This window comes from Stenella coeruleoalba, assembly GCF_951394435.1.
Source record: "Stenella coeruleoalba genome assembly, chromosome: 13".
Lineage (NCBI taxonomy): Eukaryota > Metazoa > Chordata > Mammalia > Artiodactyla > Delphinidae > Stenella > Stenella coeruleoalba.
This window is the reverse complement of record NC_137159.1, coordinates 36855750-36873465: the sequence shown is the minus strand read 5'-3', so window position 1 is coordinate 36873465 and position 17716 is coordinate 36855750. Positions and strand designations below refer to the sequence as shown.

At 38.5% G+C, this 17716-nt stretch overlaps 1 long non-coding RNA gene and 1 pseudogene across 2 annotated transcripts in view; both read right to left on the bottom strand.

Annotated features, from left to right (window-relative positions):
- Positions 1 to 799: 799 nt before the first annotated feature.
- Positions 800 to 17716, bottom strand: part of LOC307196372 — a 115749-nt gene continuing 98832 nt past the window's right edge. Inside the window, exon 5 of the long non-coding RNA XR_013831116.1 lies at positions 800 to 949. This is a non-coding gene — a long non-coding RNA (uncharacterized lncRNA). The remainder of the gene's footprint in view (positions 950 to 17716) is intronic.
- LOC307196544 (nucleoplasmin-2-like) lies at positions 2039 to 2612 on the bottom strand (annotated as a pseudogene). Its single transcript has one exon. The product of its transcript is annotated as a nucleoplasmin-2-like (transcript).

The following is a 17716-nucleotide window of genomic DNA, read 5'->3' as shown; positions in this document are numbered from 1 at the left end:
TACCAAACAATAAAGATTACAAAGAGGAATTATAAGTTTTATCACACAGAGGTTGCTTTTCCTTTTCTTCCTGTGTCTGATACCTACTCCTGTGGTTTTTTCTTATAATGCTAATCAAATACAGTCCATGCTCAGTTTTCCACCTGGGTGCTTCCTTGACTGGCATTTGTTTATGCATAGTGGGGACGGAAGAAAGAGACAATGCCCCAGGCAGGGAGCAGATAAAAGCAATTGTCACTCAGTGTTTGTAATAAGGAAGGTGGAGTAGCTTCTGATACTAGGAGAGAATTAGAAAGTAAATTAAGTTTGCACACAGACACCCATACACATGCACGTGTGCGCCCTCAAGGGACACTTATATGCATTATCAGATTCAATCTCCACAAGGACCTTAGGAGGAAGCTTTTACCCAGTTTTCACATGAGGAAATTGACTTGCCCAAATGACAGACTCAAGATCACACAGCTAGTATGTGACAGCACAAGGATCTGACCTGAGGCTGTCTGACTCCAAACACCCACAGGAAGGAAAATTTTTCTCCCTTCTGTTTCCAGAGATTGATTTTCTACCCCTCCCCAACAAAAATAAAAAGGAGTAGAAATGGTCAGATCTGTATCAGGAACAAGTAATCCCATAAGGACTGAAGTCCTCTAGGAGTAGTACCTTCTTAAAAAGTCTCCAAGAGATAGGTGACAGCATTCTTTAAGGAACTGATTCAAGAGCCAGAAAAGATACTGAGAAGAAGGAAGAGAAAGAATGGGCACGAATAGGGAGTGTCATTAAATGAGCAAAAATGACTTACCGTATTAATGATAGCTAACGAATAAATTGTGACCAAATGCTGATGACCTCACTGCTGAGTCCCACAAAGCCTTTAGATGGTCGCCCGGACCCACCTTTCGCTGTTGTTTTCAGTGGCATGTGGGAGAAAGGTGAAAGAGCCAGGTCCCTGCAAGAGAAGTATTAGCAGCATTTTAAAAGATAAGAATAATAAAAAAAAGATTAAAAAAAAAAAGACAAGAATGAGACTGTTTACAAAGTGGTGGTTCTTTGTAACTCAAGTAACTTTGTAACTTTGTAACTTTGTAACTAAGTAACTTTGTAACTTACTAACTCAAGTAATGCAGTTTTTTTTAATTGAGGTGAAATTCATATAACATAAATTAACCATTAACATTTTAAAAGGTGTACTATTCAGTTGCATTTAGCACATTTCACTGTATTGAGCAATCATCACTTCTAACTAGATCCAAGACATTTTCATCATCCAAAAGGCAACCCTGTACCCACAGTAATGCAGTTTTGCAGAAATACTGTTAGAAAACTGGCAAAAGAGAAGAAAGTAAGACAAAAGTTCCAGTGGTATGGCAAAAAGTGAGAAGTAGCTACCTGATGAACTTAAGATAAACAACAAAAAAAACTTATTTAACAAATATTTTGCTGAAACATTATAATGTATAATGTACTGTGGGAAGGGTAAACTGTGACAAAGCGAGAGAGAAGCATGGACATATATACACTGCCAAACGTAAGGTAGATAGCTAGTGGGAAGCAGCCGCATAGCACAGGGAGATCAGCTCGGTGCTTTGTGATCGCCTGGAGGGGTGGGATAGGGAGGGTGGGAGGGAGGGAGATGAAAGAGGGAGATATGGGAACATATGTATATATATAACTGATTCATTTTGTTGTAAAGCAGAAACTAACACACCATTGTAAAGCAATTATACTCCAATAAAGATGTTAAAAAAAACATTATAATGTATAATGTACTGTGCTAAGTGTTGGATACCTAAAAAAAAATTCCCTAGCAAAGCAAACTTTACTGTAGCGCTGAGGTCAGGGCTCTTCTCTCCAGGTGCCGCTGAAACTAGATAGCTGGGGGTGACGGCTCTTGTATTGCACCTTCCACAACACCTCCATCACCTTCAGACTCAAATGGAGGGGGACTGGGGGGGCACCCTAAGTTTGCAGCACACTCCAAGGAAGGCCCACTTGCAGACCCTCTCTCAGTCACTGCAGCTAAGCCATTCCTGGTTCCTCATTTCTTGGATCCCAACTTTTCAGGTTTGGCCCTTCTCACAGGGCTCTTGTCTTTAAGACTGGTTCTCACTGCTTCTCTTCTTTTTCCACCTTTTCTTCCTCAGTAATGTTCGTCTGTTTCTGGGGTACTAGCCTCTTGACTTGTTTGACAGGGGTCTCCTCCTCTAGGGATACATCTACATCATCATTATGTTCCTCCTCTTCCTCCTTTTCCTACTCCTCCACTTACTCCTCCTCTCAGGGCTCCTGTCTGAAGGACAGTCTGAAGCATCATAACATTCCTGGCCTGAGAAACACAGGTCCAGAGCCAGCCTGGAGCTGAAAAGTGACTGGAGGAGAAAGCTCCAATCCCATCATGGAGACATGGGTAGGACGGTGGTGACGTGATGGGTTTTGTCTTCTTGTCCTCCTGGCTTGCTGGGGGCAGAATCTCCACAAGGTTCATTTTCTCTTTGGCTTTTTTTCCCCAAGCAAATCGTACTAGACAACAGCTTACAGTCCTGCTTCCCCTGCTTCTGGGGTACAAAGGTTCAAGTCTGCTTCTACTGGTTTAGCTCACAGCTCCAGATCATGACTGTTATTGCCTTTTCAGCTGTGCTGCAGCATTAGGATGTGGAAGGTAGCAAAAATACAATCTAGCTTTTGTCTTCAAAAGAGTTTGCAGTCCATTGAAGGATTCAGATGTATAATCAAATGGTACAAGGTAAGCAAAAGAAAAGGGACTAGAGAGAGAGGGGTTAAAACACCAAAGGAAGGCCAGAAGAAGACTACTTGTTTTGTTTAGATAAAGAAAAGTTTTGGGCATGGACCAATGATGATTTTCTCCTACGAAGAGCCGGAAAGTGTCAGTTAAACTGCTAAAATAGGTAAGGATGTTACATTGGCACATGAACCCAATCCCCACTCTCCAGGAAAAAATGAGGAAAGAAGGGAGCTAGTTAAAGCTTCATGTGACCATAGGTCTTTCTGGTGTTATGGTGTGTAGACCCTCTCACAAGAAAGTGCCAGCCAAGTCCAAGAAACTTCAGGGGAAGATATGAAAAGGAGGTGTTGTTATGCAGTGATAGCTAAATGGCATCATTTGGCCAAAAAAAAAAAAAAAAAAGGAATGTGAGCATTTAAAACATATAAAGAATAAGCAATATAAACAGGTATGGGGCTTCCCTGGTGGCGCAGTGGTTGGGAGTCCGCCTGCCGATGCAGGGGACATGGGTTCGTGACCCGGTCCGGGAAGATCCCACGTGCCGCGGAGCGGCTGGGCCTGTGAGCCATGGCCGCTGAGCCTGCGCGTCCGGAGCCTGTGCTCCGCAACGGGAGAGGCCACAACAGTGAGAGGCCTGCGTACCGCAAAAAAAAAAAAACAAAACAGGTATGGATGCCAATAATAATAAAACAATGGGACATAAAGAGGAATCTGATAGCACTAAATCTGTAAAGTATAGAATGGGCATCGGGACTTCCCTGGCGGTCCAGTGGTTAAGACTCTGTGCTTCCAATGAAGGGAGTGCAGGTTCGATCCCTGCTTAGGGAACTAAGATCCCACACACTGCGTGGTGTGGCTGAAAAAAAAAGAATGGGCATTCACTCTGAAAGGGAAGAAAATGCAACAATTAGAGATCAAGCTTCAAATTCCACCCTGCCCAAGATGAAACAGCAAATCCTGCTAAAGAAAGATTTGTAAATATAGAAGACAGATGTCTTTCCAGAAGTATGATGAAGGATTATCAATGGAATGTAAAGACTGAGGACCTAAAAAGTGTGATAGGAAATTATCAAAGAACTCTTAAAGGAGATGTATATTTATAAAAGAATAAACAATAAATCTGAGTATTAAAACAATCTTTGAAGCTATAGAAAATACGAGAACAAATTAATAAATATGGTTTGTATTAAATATAATATAAAACAAAAATATCTTACTAAATGTTTTAGCAAACAATGATTCTCCAATAAAAATGTTCAAGTTAAGGGGCAGCAACCACCACTGCATGGGTTACAACTAAATATCTTTGGAGTCAGTCAAGATTAAGGGGAAGGGGGCTTCCCTGGTGGCGCAGTGGTTGAGAATCTGCCTGTCAATGCAGCGTACGTGGGTTCGAGCCCTGGTCTGGGAGGACCCCACATGCCGCGGAGCAACTAGGCCCGTGAGCCACAATTACTGAGCCTGCGCGTCTGGAGCTTGTGCTCCACAACAAGAGCGGCCGCGATAGTGAGAGGCCTGCGCACTGCGATGAAGAGTGGCCCCCACTTGCCACAATTGGAGAAAGCCCTCGCACAGAAACGAAGACCCAACACAGCCAAAAATAAATTAAAAAAAAAAAATTGGCATTGCCTTAAAAAAAAAGATTAAGGGGAAGGAAGAGTTGAATTACAGTTCCAAAGAAAAAACTTATGGGTCTTTCTCAGAGGAAGGAGAAAGATGAAGAACAAATCAGCATCTTAAAAATAAAGAGTGGGAAATCAGAAACAGGAAGAACTACAGATGTAGAAAGTCAGGAAAACTGTTGCTATATGGATAAAATATATTAGAAAGAGAAGAGTGAAGCAAATAAAGGACCAGCAGACAAATCCACTGCATTTATAAGAAATGGAATTTTTCCATTTTCATGATGGATGAACAATTATAAATAGGTATAAAATATATGTCTGGAAATAAAACATGAGAATCAAATGAGTTAATAAGGATGGAAGTGCTTGAAAAATTATAAGCCAATATACAAATAAAAGCTTTTATTTCAAGTATGTGATGTGAGGCTCTTAAGATTAATTTTATTATTTTAAGATTTATTATTTACTTAATTTTTTTTTTGGCTGCATCAGGTCTTAGTTGTGGCATGCGGGATCTTCACTGAGGCAGTGGGATCTTTACGGGTATCTCTCTAGTTGTGGCGTGCGGGGTTTTTTTCTTCTCTCTCTCTAGTTGTGGCACACAGGCTCCAGGGCGCATGGGCTCTGTAGTTTGTGGCATGTGGGCTCTCTAACTGAGGAGCGCTAGCTCAGTAGTTGTGGCACACAGGCTTAGTTGCCCCATGGCATGTGGGATCTTAGTTCCCTGACCAGGGATCAAACCCACATCCCCTGCGTTGTAAGGTGGATTTTTTACTACTTGACCACCAGGGAAGTCCCAAGATTAATTTTAAGATAAAGAATTTGTCCAAAACTTGGTAAATATCACAAAAGGTATAGAAATGAATAAAGTCTTTTTTATATATACAAATATACATTTATATATTGTATATACTATATAAATATTATGTAATTAATATATAGCATTATATATATATATAAATATATAACCACTTTAATATATATGTGTGTATATATATCTATATCTATCATGAGCCCTATGGTCAGTCATCCGTCTGTTTTCCATTGAATGGCTGTTCTTTGCCCCACCCCCGCAAAGAAAGAAAAAAAGGCCACAACTTTTTTCAGTGCCCCACATGTAGCAATGCCTCAAGTGAATTCTTCACCTCACCAGATTAAAATTTGTATGACGCATCTGCAGAGTTAGTGTTGATCTTTTTCATAGAGTTGCATCAGTTTTAACAAACATTTGAACATCACAGTACACAAACTCATGTGAACCTAAATCACTTTTGAAAGCTGACTACAGCACAATGCTTGAAGGAGGGGAACTAGATATTAATTACATGCTAAACCAGTGGTTTAAGTTATTGTACCTTTCTCATTTTTCTTTTTTTCCTGATTTTCCTCACTGAAACCAGAAATAGGCTGAAAAATTATAGGATAGATAGATAGCCAGATAGATAATAGATAAATGGAGAAATTTCCCATGGTAACTCTGATTTTTTTAAAATTAATTAATTAAATTTTGGCTGCTTTGGGTCTTTGTTGCTGCGAGCAGCTTTCTCTAGTTGCGACGAGTGGGGGCTACTCTTCGTTGCAGTGCGCGGGCTTCTCATTGCAGTGGCTTCTCTTGTTGCGGAGCACGGGCTCTAGGCCCTCGGGCTTCAGTAGTTGTGGCTCGTGGGCTCTAGAGCACAGGCTCAGTAGTTGTGGCACACGGGCTTAGTTGCTCTGTGGCATGTGGGATCTTCCCAGACCAGGGCTTAAACCTGTGTCCCCTGCATTGGCAGGCAGATTCTTAACCACTGCGCCACCAGGGAAGCCCTGCTCTGATATTTTTTATTCATCGAACAAACATTTGTGGAGGAACTGCTACATGCCAGGTACTTCGAGGGCTACAAATATGGAACAGACATTGCTTCTGACTTCATAAAGCTGATTATCTAGTGAGGAAGATTGATATGAACATAAATATCTGTAATATATTTATAGAGTAGAGTAGAAATATAGAGTAGAAAGTGATAACTGCTATGAGAGAAATGCAGGTAAGTTGCCATGGGAGCTCAGAAAAAAAGAGGTTGCCTACATTTAGGAGAGATCAAGAAAAGCTGGTAGCAGAACCTTGGCCTTAAATTTTAAGAATAGGTAGAATCTGAACAAGTGAAAACAGGAAGCAAGAATCAATGTGACAAAGGCAGAGAGCCAGAAAAATTCTGGGCATGGAAATAAAGAGCAGGGAACTTGAAAGGCTAAGGTAAAAGGAGTAATGGGCCACAATGGTGGGACGCTGCACTGTGTCAGATGGTACAGGACTCTGTGTGCCATGAGGAGTTTGTATTTTACAATGCAGTAAACAGAAAGGTATTAAGGTTTTGAGCAGGAAAGTAACGCGAGAAGAGCTGAATTTGAGATTAAGCTGATAACCCAAGTATAAAATCATGTGTAAAAAGGGTTAGGGAGAAGAGGCCAGGTGAGAGTTGGAAGGAGAGGGCATGGAGGAAATAAACATTATAAAAACAGAATCAAATAAATGTTTCATATTCCTGTTACTGATTTGCATTCCAGGAAACTAAATTCTATTAAGTTAATATAGAAATAAGCCTTTGATTGATTGCTAACAACACCAGTCACTTATGCCCAAATGTACACAGAAAATTACCCCAGCTCTCTCTCTAAAAAAAAAAAAAATATGTAATATCAATAGCTTCTGAAAGTCCTCTCAAGGTGAATTTTTCTCCTTCAAATACTGAATCCGTCATTAGGATTCTTCAGGGAGAGCTCTCATAATCCAGAGGTTAAGGAATGTGGAACCCTAGTCACAGAATTTTGGACTAATCACAGAACTCTGGACTAATCACAGAACTCTGGGTCAATTTGTCCCACCTCCAACTTTACCAAGAGTGAAACTGAGCATCAAAGCGGGAACTGACCTGTCCAGGGAAACTTGGCTGGTTAGAACTCAAATCTCCTGATCCCTGCCCCCATCTCCTAACTCACATTCCACTGTGGATACTCTGGGTTGGCTAGAAGTGAAGTATCAAAATAAAATAACTCAATTTGCTTGGGCTTAAAAAAATGGGTTTCAAACAAATAGCAATCAAGAAAAAAAATATGGCTCTACCAGAAAATTGGAAATCTGCAAGATATATATATATATGTGTATATATATTACATAAATCAATAGCAAGGTATTGCTACCTAGTTGGAATATTGACATACCACACACCTTGCTCATTAGGTGTCATAAAACACTGAGTTAAATGTAGTGTAGCAACTACTTGACTCTTTCTGGAAAATTCTGGTTACTTTGAGGAATTCCATAGGTCTTACAGAGATTTGTGGTCTCCAAACTCCAAACATTTTTTTTGTGTAGAATAACAAATATGTTTTTAATAGAATTCAATTTGGGATTTCAGGAAGTTACTGAAAATCTGCAGCCTATAGGCATTGCAGAAATGACGGAAAAGGTCATCAATCTCTCAAAATTCTGGCAGGAAAGGAGTGGCTGTTTCCAAAGGTCTTTTTCCTTTGCAGTAAGCTGCTTGTTGGTGCCAAAAAACAGCTCATCAGCAATATTGTTTCATTTTTTAGGGATGTTTTGAGAGAGAGAAAAAAATTAGTAATGTGTGCTGTGATTTTTCAAACCTCATGTCCCAAAGCCTACAATAATCTCACCGCGTTTTATTTTAAAAAAGGAAACCAAATGTTTGAGATTTGATCTTTAAGTCTACCTTGTTCACTGCAAGCACATACTTTAACCTTATCACAAAAAGCAACATGTAGTTTCTTTAAATGCTGCCAAGTCAAAAAAGAAAAAAAAAAGTCATAGATTCCATTGAGGACTCAGTGTTTTTCCATGTGTAACTTATGTTACACATAGTAATAACCATAGCTACAAAATAGCATTTCTTTACCTCTGCTAGAGGGTTCATCCTCCACTGCCCCTAAATCAGGGTACCCAGGGATGTCGCATGTGCGCTCCAAGAATAGGCTGCCAAATGGTATTCAGAGTTCTCCTTGCCTGTTAAAAACAGCTGCTGCCAACTTCCAAGCTATGTCATCGCTGCTCACCAAAGGCACTGCCACTGTATGCTAGGAGGTCTGCAAGGCTGATGTCCATCGGACATCATCGGACAAGGCATCGGAAGTGTTGACAGTCCTGGCACCAACAGTCATACCACTGATAAGCTGCACTCCCTGTGTCCTAAGATTAGCAAAACAAAACAAAACAAACAGCTCCATTAGCTCTTACTAGATCTTATATTACAGCTGTGCTGGGGTCACAGGACTCAGGGACAGACTGTTCAATAGCTATTTGTTGAAAGAATGAATGAGTCCACCAGGCTGGGCTGCAAACAATCTGAGTGGCAGACACCATGATGTACTCAGATATATTCAACTCCACCTGCTGCCCTTAATGCAACCTCTGTAATTTGGTTCTTTCTTCTACTGGGTTAGTTCTTCCTTGGAAGCAACTTGAGTTGTCTTATAAATAGAATTCCAGAGGGCCCACCTCCATCAGACCCCAGGAATGCCCAGATATGCCTGAATACTAGGGAGGAGAAAACTTAGGTTCAAGCATTACCACATACTATCTCTCTTTATCTTATAAAAGGGAATTACAGAATTGACATACAAAATTCAAGTTTATGTTTTTTATATGATTCTCATCAGAAGTTATGAACTGGTAGCCTGTGGCCAAATCTGGCCAGATGATTTTTTTTAAACCCACATGATTTTTTAAAATATTTGAATCAGAATACGTCTAAATCAATAGTTCTCATACATGAACATGTGTCAGAATCAAGCTTATTAAAACTCAGATTGCTGGGCTCCACCCCCAGTCTCTGATTCAGTTGATCTTGGTTGGGGTCTGATAATTTGAATTTCTACCTAGTTCCTGATGCGTTTCTGGTCTGGGGACAGACTCTGAGAACCACTTTTTGCGGGTTCTATGGTTTTCCCAAACCCCATCACCAGACCCCACTGTATTTCATCTGGCCTATTTTACTTATTCTAGTTAACTGTCTGGCTTTTGAATTTGAAAGCTGAGTCTCAGTATTTCAGGTGAAAATCCTTCTTCAGCCTGATTCAGGGAGATGACTGTATTACTCACTTTGTTTCACTTATAATACTTGGTTTATCTATAATATTACAACAAAGTGTTCAGTAAATGGTGTTTCTAATACTCAGGTCCTTATTTTTCATTATGGCTACTATTGACAATTGATTATTCATGAGATTACCACCACCTTTTCCCCCATGCACATAGATTTGCCTGATATCAGCTAAATCTAGAAGTGGGAAATGAAAAAGGCTGGGCTGTTTGTGACAAATGAGAAAGCAATTCAATTTTTGTCTATTTATGTTCAATCCTATCACTTTTAAAAATAAATGGTGATTTTTCAAGCATATGTATATTTGAATTTTTTAATCTGTACCTTGATCAAAGACCAAATATTGCCTGAACAACAAATACTGATTATATTCATAGCTATAGACATAGTAATAAGTGAGGGCAATTTAAATCTGTCATAAAGAATAAATATTTTTACATTTTTGTTTTTTAACTTTCTATTAAAATACAACAGATAAACAGAATAGTACATATATCTTAAGTGTACAGGTCATTGAATTTTCACAAATTGAATACACGTATCTAACCAGCACCCAGAGCAAGAAATAGAACATCACCAGCTCCCAGAAATCTCCCTCACCCCTTTCACAATTTTAAACCCAAGGATAACCACCATCCTGACTTCTAACGTCATAGATTTGTCTTGCCTGTTTTCGCAATTTATACAAATGGAATCACAGTATGTACTACATTGTATCTGGCTTCTTTTGATCAACATTATGAGATTCACTCACAATGGTGTATAGAGTTTGTTCATTCTCTGCTGTACAGTATTCCACTGTGTGACCATACTACTGTTTATTCATTCTACTGTTGATGAGCATTTGGGTCATTTACACCTTGAGGTCATTAGAAAAAGTGCTTCTACAAATATGTTCATATGTCATTCGCTGCATTTCTGTTGAGTGCATACCTAGGAGTAGAATGGCTGGGTCATAGGGCATGTGTACAGTCAGCTTTAGGAGATACTGCCAGTTTTCCAAAGTGGTCTTACCAATTCATACACCCACTAAAAGTGTATGAAAGTTCCAATTTCTCTACATTCTCACCAACACTTTGGATTTCACTTACACTTTAAAGACAGATAGGCTTGCCTGGATTTAAGTCATCGGTGTCTTCATTTGATTTTCATACGTTTTAAGTTTACTGTAAAACTTCTATCACTTTCAAGAAATAGAGGCATGAATCTGTCTTTAATAAATGATTGGGTTTCACAACAAATTTGTAAATAGATACCTTAAATTAGTGAATTTGCTACCTAAGTGAATTTTCCTTCTGCCATGTATTATCTACTGTTTGTTTTTAAGCCACAAAGAATATTCTATATGGGAAGATATGATCGTTCTCTGTTTACAGCTCTAATCTAAAGGTGTAACCATGAGTACTTTGCATTTGGTGACTGGCTGCTGTTGTTTGTAGAAACTCTTTCTGCAAGTGATGCTCTTTTAGAACCACAATTTCAATAATGCAGTAAGAAGTTCAGGTTCAAGACCTCACTCTAGGAAGTCAGAGATTTCTGGATGCCTGCCCACAGGGAATAACATTGACAGTTTCTGGCCAAAGGTTGACTCTAATGATCAGTAACAAAATTTCTAATGTTATGCAACTCCTCTCACTCTGCTGTAAGTGGCTCCTTCAAAAACACTGAGATAAAGCACAAATAAAGACATCATTTGTGTTGCTGTCAAGGACTAGCTGGGGAACCAGTCTTAGGCCCCTGGGACCTTCTTTTTTTTTCTAGGCTGGTTTTCTCCCAAGAATCTCTGGTAATCAAGTGTTATAATACAGTAAATGTTTTATTTAATTGTTTAATTGAGCAGGAAATGGCCTTAGCAGAACTAAGGTATTTCGTATTTCACACGCTTAATATTTATTTCTTTCCTTTTCTTGTCTAATTTGATTTCTGACTTTGATACATTGCATCTTAAATTTTGTTGTTTCACCTGGGTAAGTACAATATTTACACTTTTCTTCTCTTAATATTTAACAGCTTAACAATGTAAACTCTCATTCCATATTTGTCACTTTTAACCGAAAGCTGGATAAGCAGAAAATCATTGTTTTCGATGATTTTCTTTTTTTTAAGTATAATGATTTTGATTTTTTTTAAAAAGATACATGCTCATTTTAAAAATTCAAGCAATTAAGAAAAGTATAACAAGTAAAGCAAAAAAATTACTCCCTCTTACCACTCAGAAATTAACCATTGCTAACCTTCAGTGAATGTTATTCTAGACATCTCTCTATGCCTATATACGTATAAAAGAAGATAAAGATGTTATTAAAATTGGATCACACAACAGTTATTGGTTAATAAAAAATATTAGAGTTAAATTTAACAAAAGAAAAGCAAACTGAATGATATGAAATAGCTGAACTTCACATAAATTTTTCATCACATTTCAGGCATATCTTAGAGATTGGGCTTGCCTCGGTCCTGATCTCTAACACTTGGCTAAACCTAGAGGAATTTCTTGACTGCATATCCAGTGATATTAGCCTCCTCCATCTCTAATAGTTCGTCTTATTGTCATGTGTGTTTTTGTCAGTAGCCTGTTATTCTTTCTGTTAAAAGATAAAATGTAAAGAAAGAAATGAAGAAGGGGAAGAAGAAAAGGAAGGAAGGAAGGAAGGAGGAGAGGAATGAAAGTTTATATTTCAATGTCTATATTCCAGTTCATCCTTGTAGTGGTCTTCTTAATTAAAGTGCCATGTAAATTGTAGATGATGCTTTCTGAGCATTATAGGGAGAACCAGTGTTTTGTTAAATAGGTCTGGGCTTCATTATGGAACAGGTCCAAAGGACCATTATGGTATGGTCACATCAGAGTTTATGGTACCCTGCCTGATCTATATCCTCTCACTGTGGAAGGAGGCTGCACTAAAAGTCTAGTCTTGTTCAATCTATTTTATGCAGCCTGTTATTGCTATGAGGCTTCTATTTTAACCTACAAAATTCTAATGAGATTAGCTTTAGTTCATCAGCACAAAACCCCAGAGCAGTGGTAACTAACAACAAAAAAAAAACGTACAAGAAGACATAAAAATGTTGATGGATTGTGTATCGTATGCTCTCCACAATGACACAACCATGAACTTGTAGAATGTCTGGGTAATGTACCAAGCAGCACCAGGGAAACTGTATACTCAGTCCCTGCATTAAGGACACAGAGCACAATGCTATCAATTGCATCACATAAACTAGACTGTAAAGAATCTAAGAAAACTATAATTGAAAATGAACTGAGGGACTTCCCTGGTGGCACAATGGTTAAGAATCTGCCTGTCAATGCAGGGGACACGGGTTCCAGCTGGTCCGGGAAGATCCCACATGCCGCAGAGCAACTAAGCCCGTGCGCCACAACTACTGAACCTGTGCTCTAGAGCCCACGAGCCACAACTACTGAGCCTGTGTGCCACAACCACTGAAGCTTGCGTGCCTAGAGACCATGCTCTGCAACAAGAGAAGCCACTGCACGAGAAGCCCACGCACCACAGTGAAGAGTAGCCCCCAGTCGCCGCAACTAGAGAAAGCCCGCACACAGCAACGAAGACCCAACACAGCCAAAAACAAATAAGTAAATTTATAAAAAAGAAAATGAACTGAAAATTTATTAAGACCAGCATGACCCAGACAAATGGGAAGAAAGGAACTAACATTTCTTGAGCTTCTATTTTAAGTCAGATAGGTTATTTATATCCTTTTCATCCTCAAACAACGCTGTGGAATTGGTATTGCTTGTATTTTCATGTTACAGATGAGTAAACAGGGCTTGGAGGGGTTGATGTTGTGATGAGCGAGAATGTGAATCTAGATCTGTCCAATGTTAGGACTTTTTTCCTGAGCTGCTCTCCCTTCCTGCAAGTTGTTATCCAAAGAAATTTCAAACCATACATCAAATAAAGCTTGGTGCAAGGATGGTATATGCAGCCTCTATATGGCTCTGCTACCTGATCATTCCTCAGAACATCAGACCCACTGCTCCAGTAAGGTCGTCAGTGTTCTCTCAGAGTCACACCTAACATTAAATGGATTTGGCTACTGACTGTGCCTGCCACCTGATGCTGCCAAGGGAAATGGAAGAACAGCTGCTGGAAAGACTTACTAATTCCTTTGTATAGTTTGTGACATTATCTAAACTTTAGATTCTAAAGGGCTTTGTAGATAACTGCAATTTAAGAAAAAATATATCAAGATATATCTGGAAACAAAAGAATAAGTTTTTTTTGAAAATTATTTTGTTAGTAGTATGTAGACTTCTCAGATAATGTATATGAAATTTAATCCTAACAGTTCATGGTATTAAGAGATGGAATTCTATTTAAAAGGTCATGTGCACATTTGAGCAACTTGATATTAAGTGATCTTATTAGGGAGATTACATCATAGACCTTGTGATATTAAAAGCATTTTTTTTTAAAGTCATGAGCTGCTTAAAGGTAAAAACTGATGGTCTCTGGGATATATTTATACGTCTTACAATTTTAATACCATGGAAAATTAAGTTTAAAAATGCATTCACTGTTTTATCACTCTTTGTGATTTAAAAATCTCTCTAAAAATACTTGGGTAGAAAGCACATGACTCCTAAGGAACAGAGGGTATTCTTGATTAAAGTGTAATAAGCCACTTGACGGCAGGGACAACTTCTGTACATAGTGCTCTGAAGAAAAAAAAAATCATTGATTTCTCTAACCTACAGTCACAATATGTTCCAGATGTATGAATGGTGCAGGTACAGAGGGATGGCAGAGAGAGGGAGCTATTTCTCATTTTATTTTATAACTGGAGAAACTGAGAGAAGTGTTGAAGTCATAAAGCTCTTGGATTTATAATACTTTTATCTGCAGTCACTTTCTCTCTAAGCAGAACACCTATACTTTATTGATTCAGATCAAGGAGGCGGTGCCTTCTTCCTCATTTCTAATCTGCTCTAATTTGAAAGCTGCAATAGCCATGAAACCCTCTCCTCTGGCTCCCTGGCCTTCTTTTATGCCTGTGGTTGGGAATGGCACTTCATCTGTTTTTTGGTTTTAATTTACTAAACTACTAAATTTACTAAAATTACTTATTGAGATAAGACTCACAACAGAAGCACCTTTATGTGGCTGTCATAAAGTACCAGTCTATGAATGACTGATTATGTTCTTCCACTGATACACTTTTCAGACATCTCTCAGTGTTGAAATGAAACAAATTAGCCAGACCAAGGCACACAGGATTCAGACTCACCTTGGAAAGCTGTGAGTCTCTCATACACTGAAGTAAATTATTAAGTTGCAATTGCTTTAGAAAAAAATAAGTAAAAGAACCAAAGGAAAAGAAAACAGTTTACACCCTAAAGAGAAATTAACTTACAATCACATTTTTCTAAGTATGGTTCTTCCAGTTTTTTCCCTTTGAGAAATCTTCTGTATGATTCTCCCCTTTTGGGGCCACCGCCTGCACAACCCAGAGAAAACCCTCTGATTATAGAAACTTTCCATGTGGTGAAATTTTAGGTCCCCCTTTCCCCTACCACCCCCACCTCCTGCACAAATAGCTTCACCATCTGTCTATAACACTGCCTGAAATTCCATCATTACATGTATTCCTCGGATTACATTACCCACTTATTGTTAAAATCATAATCACTTCAACTTTCCCATCAACCTAACACAACTATTTATATTGTTTTAACTATCTCTGATACTTTCAGTGCTTCTGCGATATTTTAAATCATATACAGTATGTAAATGTATGTTTAGTTCTTTGTTCATTTGATGGTGCTTAAAATATCCATATACTTGGAATCTAAAAAAAATAAATAAAATGGTGCTGATGAACCTAGTGGCAGGGCAGGAATAAAGATGTAGACATAGAGAATGGACTTGAGGACACAGCGGGGGAGGGGGAAGCTGGGACGAAGTGAGAGAGTGGCACTGACATATATACACTACCAAATGTAAAATAGATAGCTAGTGGGAAGCAGCAGCATAGCACAGGGAGATCAGCTCGGTGCTTTGTGACCACCTAGAGGGGTTGGGATAGGGAGGGTGGGAGGACACAGACCTACTGGAGAACGGACTTGAGGATATGGGGAGGGGGAAGGGTGAGCTGTGACAAAGCGAGAGAGAGTCATGGACATATATACACTACCAAATGTAAGGTAGATAGCTAGTGGGAAGCAGCCGCATAGCACAGGGAGATCAGCTCGGTGCTTTGTGATCGCCTGGAGGGGTGGGATAGGGAGGGTGGGAGGGAGGGAGACGCAAGAGGGAAGAGATATGGGAACATATGTATATGTATAACTGATTCACTTTGTTATAAAGCAGAAACTAACACACCACTGTAAAGCAATTATACCCCAATAAAGATGTTAAAAAAAAAAAAAAGAGGGAGGGGATATGGGGACATGTGTATGCATATGGCTGATTCACTTTGTTGTACAACAGAAACTAACACAGCATTGTGAAGCAATTATACTCCAATAAAGATGCATTAGAAAAATAAAATAAAATATCCATATACCAATACAAGGCATATATTTATCATATTATTCTTATTGTCAGTGCGTTCTACTTTGATAATGTACAATGAATAAGGAATTTGAATTGCTTTAAGTTTTGTTTTCATAAATATTTCTACCTTAAACATTACTGTACACATTGGCTTGATTCTGACTTTTTGAGATTATTTTCTTAAATAACCTTAAATTTCCCAAAGTAGAAATCCAGAGTCAAAGAATGGCAATATTTTAGTATCTCATTTCATTTTTCTAACATGGTTAAACCTAATCCACTGAAAGACTGTATCAATTTATAATGCTGTTGGCAACATATGAGTACCAGTCTCTCTACACTGTTGGTTGATCACTAATTTTTTTTAATTAAAAATATACACATAGTGTTTATGTATATAGCTAGAACTCATAATTGCTGATTTTATATTTATTTTTTCCTTAAACAAGGTAATGATTTTTCAATTATTGTTCTCTTATAGCCCTTTCATCTGGAAAGTCTGGAGTCTGGATATTGATCTTACGGCTCTGCATTAAGATCATACAGCAAGGAAGTGACAAAATTAAGATTTGAATTTAGGTTTTTCTGACCTCAAATCACTCCACCATAAGGAGAGGGAATTGGGCTGGAGGGCTGGAGGGGAGCTGGCCATAAATATAGGAATGTTCTTTGTATATTTTATAGACTAAATTGTTTTTAATATTATACTAGCTTCATTTTTAAACATATAGTATACATACAGAAAAGTGTACATGTAATTATAAAGTGAGCTCTTGTTATGAAATAGAACATTGATAATATTTTAGAAGCTCTGTGTGGGTCCTGTACTCTCTTCCAGAAGTAACCTACATAACCTACTCTCCCACTTCTGTGAGTTTTTTCCTATGCTTTTCTTTATAATTTTACCCTTTATGTATGCCTTCCTAAATTACACATTGGTTGGGTTTTATCTGTTTTCAAACATCATGCAAATGGAATTATACTGTCTGTATTCTTCATGGCTCAGCATTATGTTTATAAGATTAATCTATCTTGATACATATAGCTGTAATTTGTTGACTTTTATTTCTGTACAGTTGCAATAGTTTTATATGCTGTGTAACAAATTGCCACAAATTTAGTGGCTTAAAACATCATTTATTATCTCAGTTTCCACAGGGTCAAGAGTCTAGGTGTGACTTAACTCGGTCCTTTCTTCAGGGTCTTACAGGTTGCAGTCAAAGTGTCAGCCAGGCTTCATTCTCATCTGGAGGCTTAACTGGGGAAGGATCTACTTTCAACCTCATTCAGGTTGTTGACAGAATTCATTTCCTTGCCTTAGAACTCACGGCAGCTTGCTTCTCCAAGGCCAGCAATCATGGGGGTGATATTCCATTACCTTGCCATACAACATAATCTAATCAAGAGAGGAACATCCCATGACCTTAGTCATGTTCTATTTCTTAGAAGCAAGTCATATATTCTGCCTGCATTCAAGTAGAGATTATACAGAGTATAACATCAGGGGTAGAGATTATGGGGGGGCCAACTTAGAATTCTGCTTACCATAACAGTAATTTAGTATTTATTGTATGTGTAAGCCATAATTTATTCATCTAGTCTACCACTGATGAACATCTAGATTGTTTCTAGTTTGGGGCTGTGATGGTTAATTTTCTGTGTTAACTTGGCTGGGCCATTGTGCCCAGATATTTAGATGTTTCTGTGTGGGTGTTTTGGATGAGATTT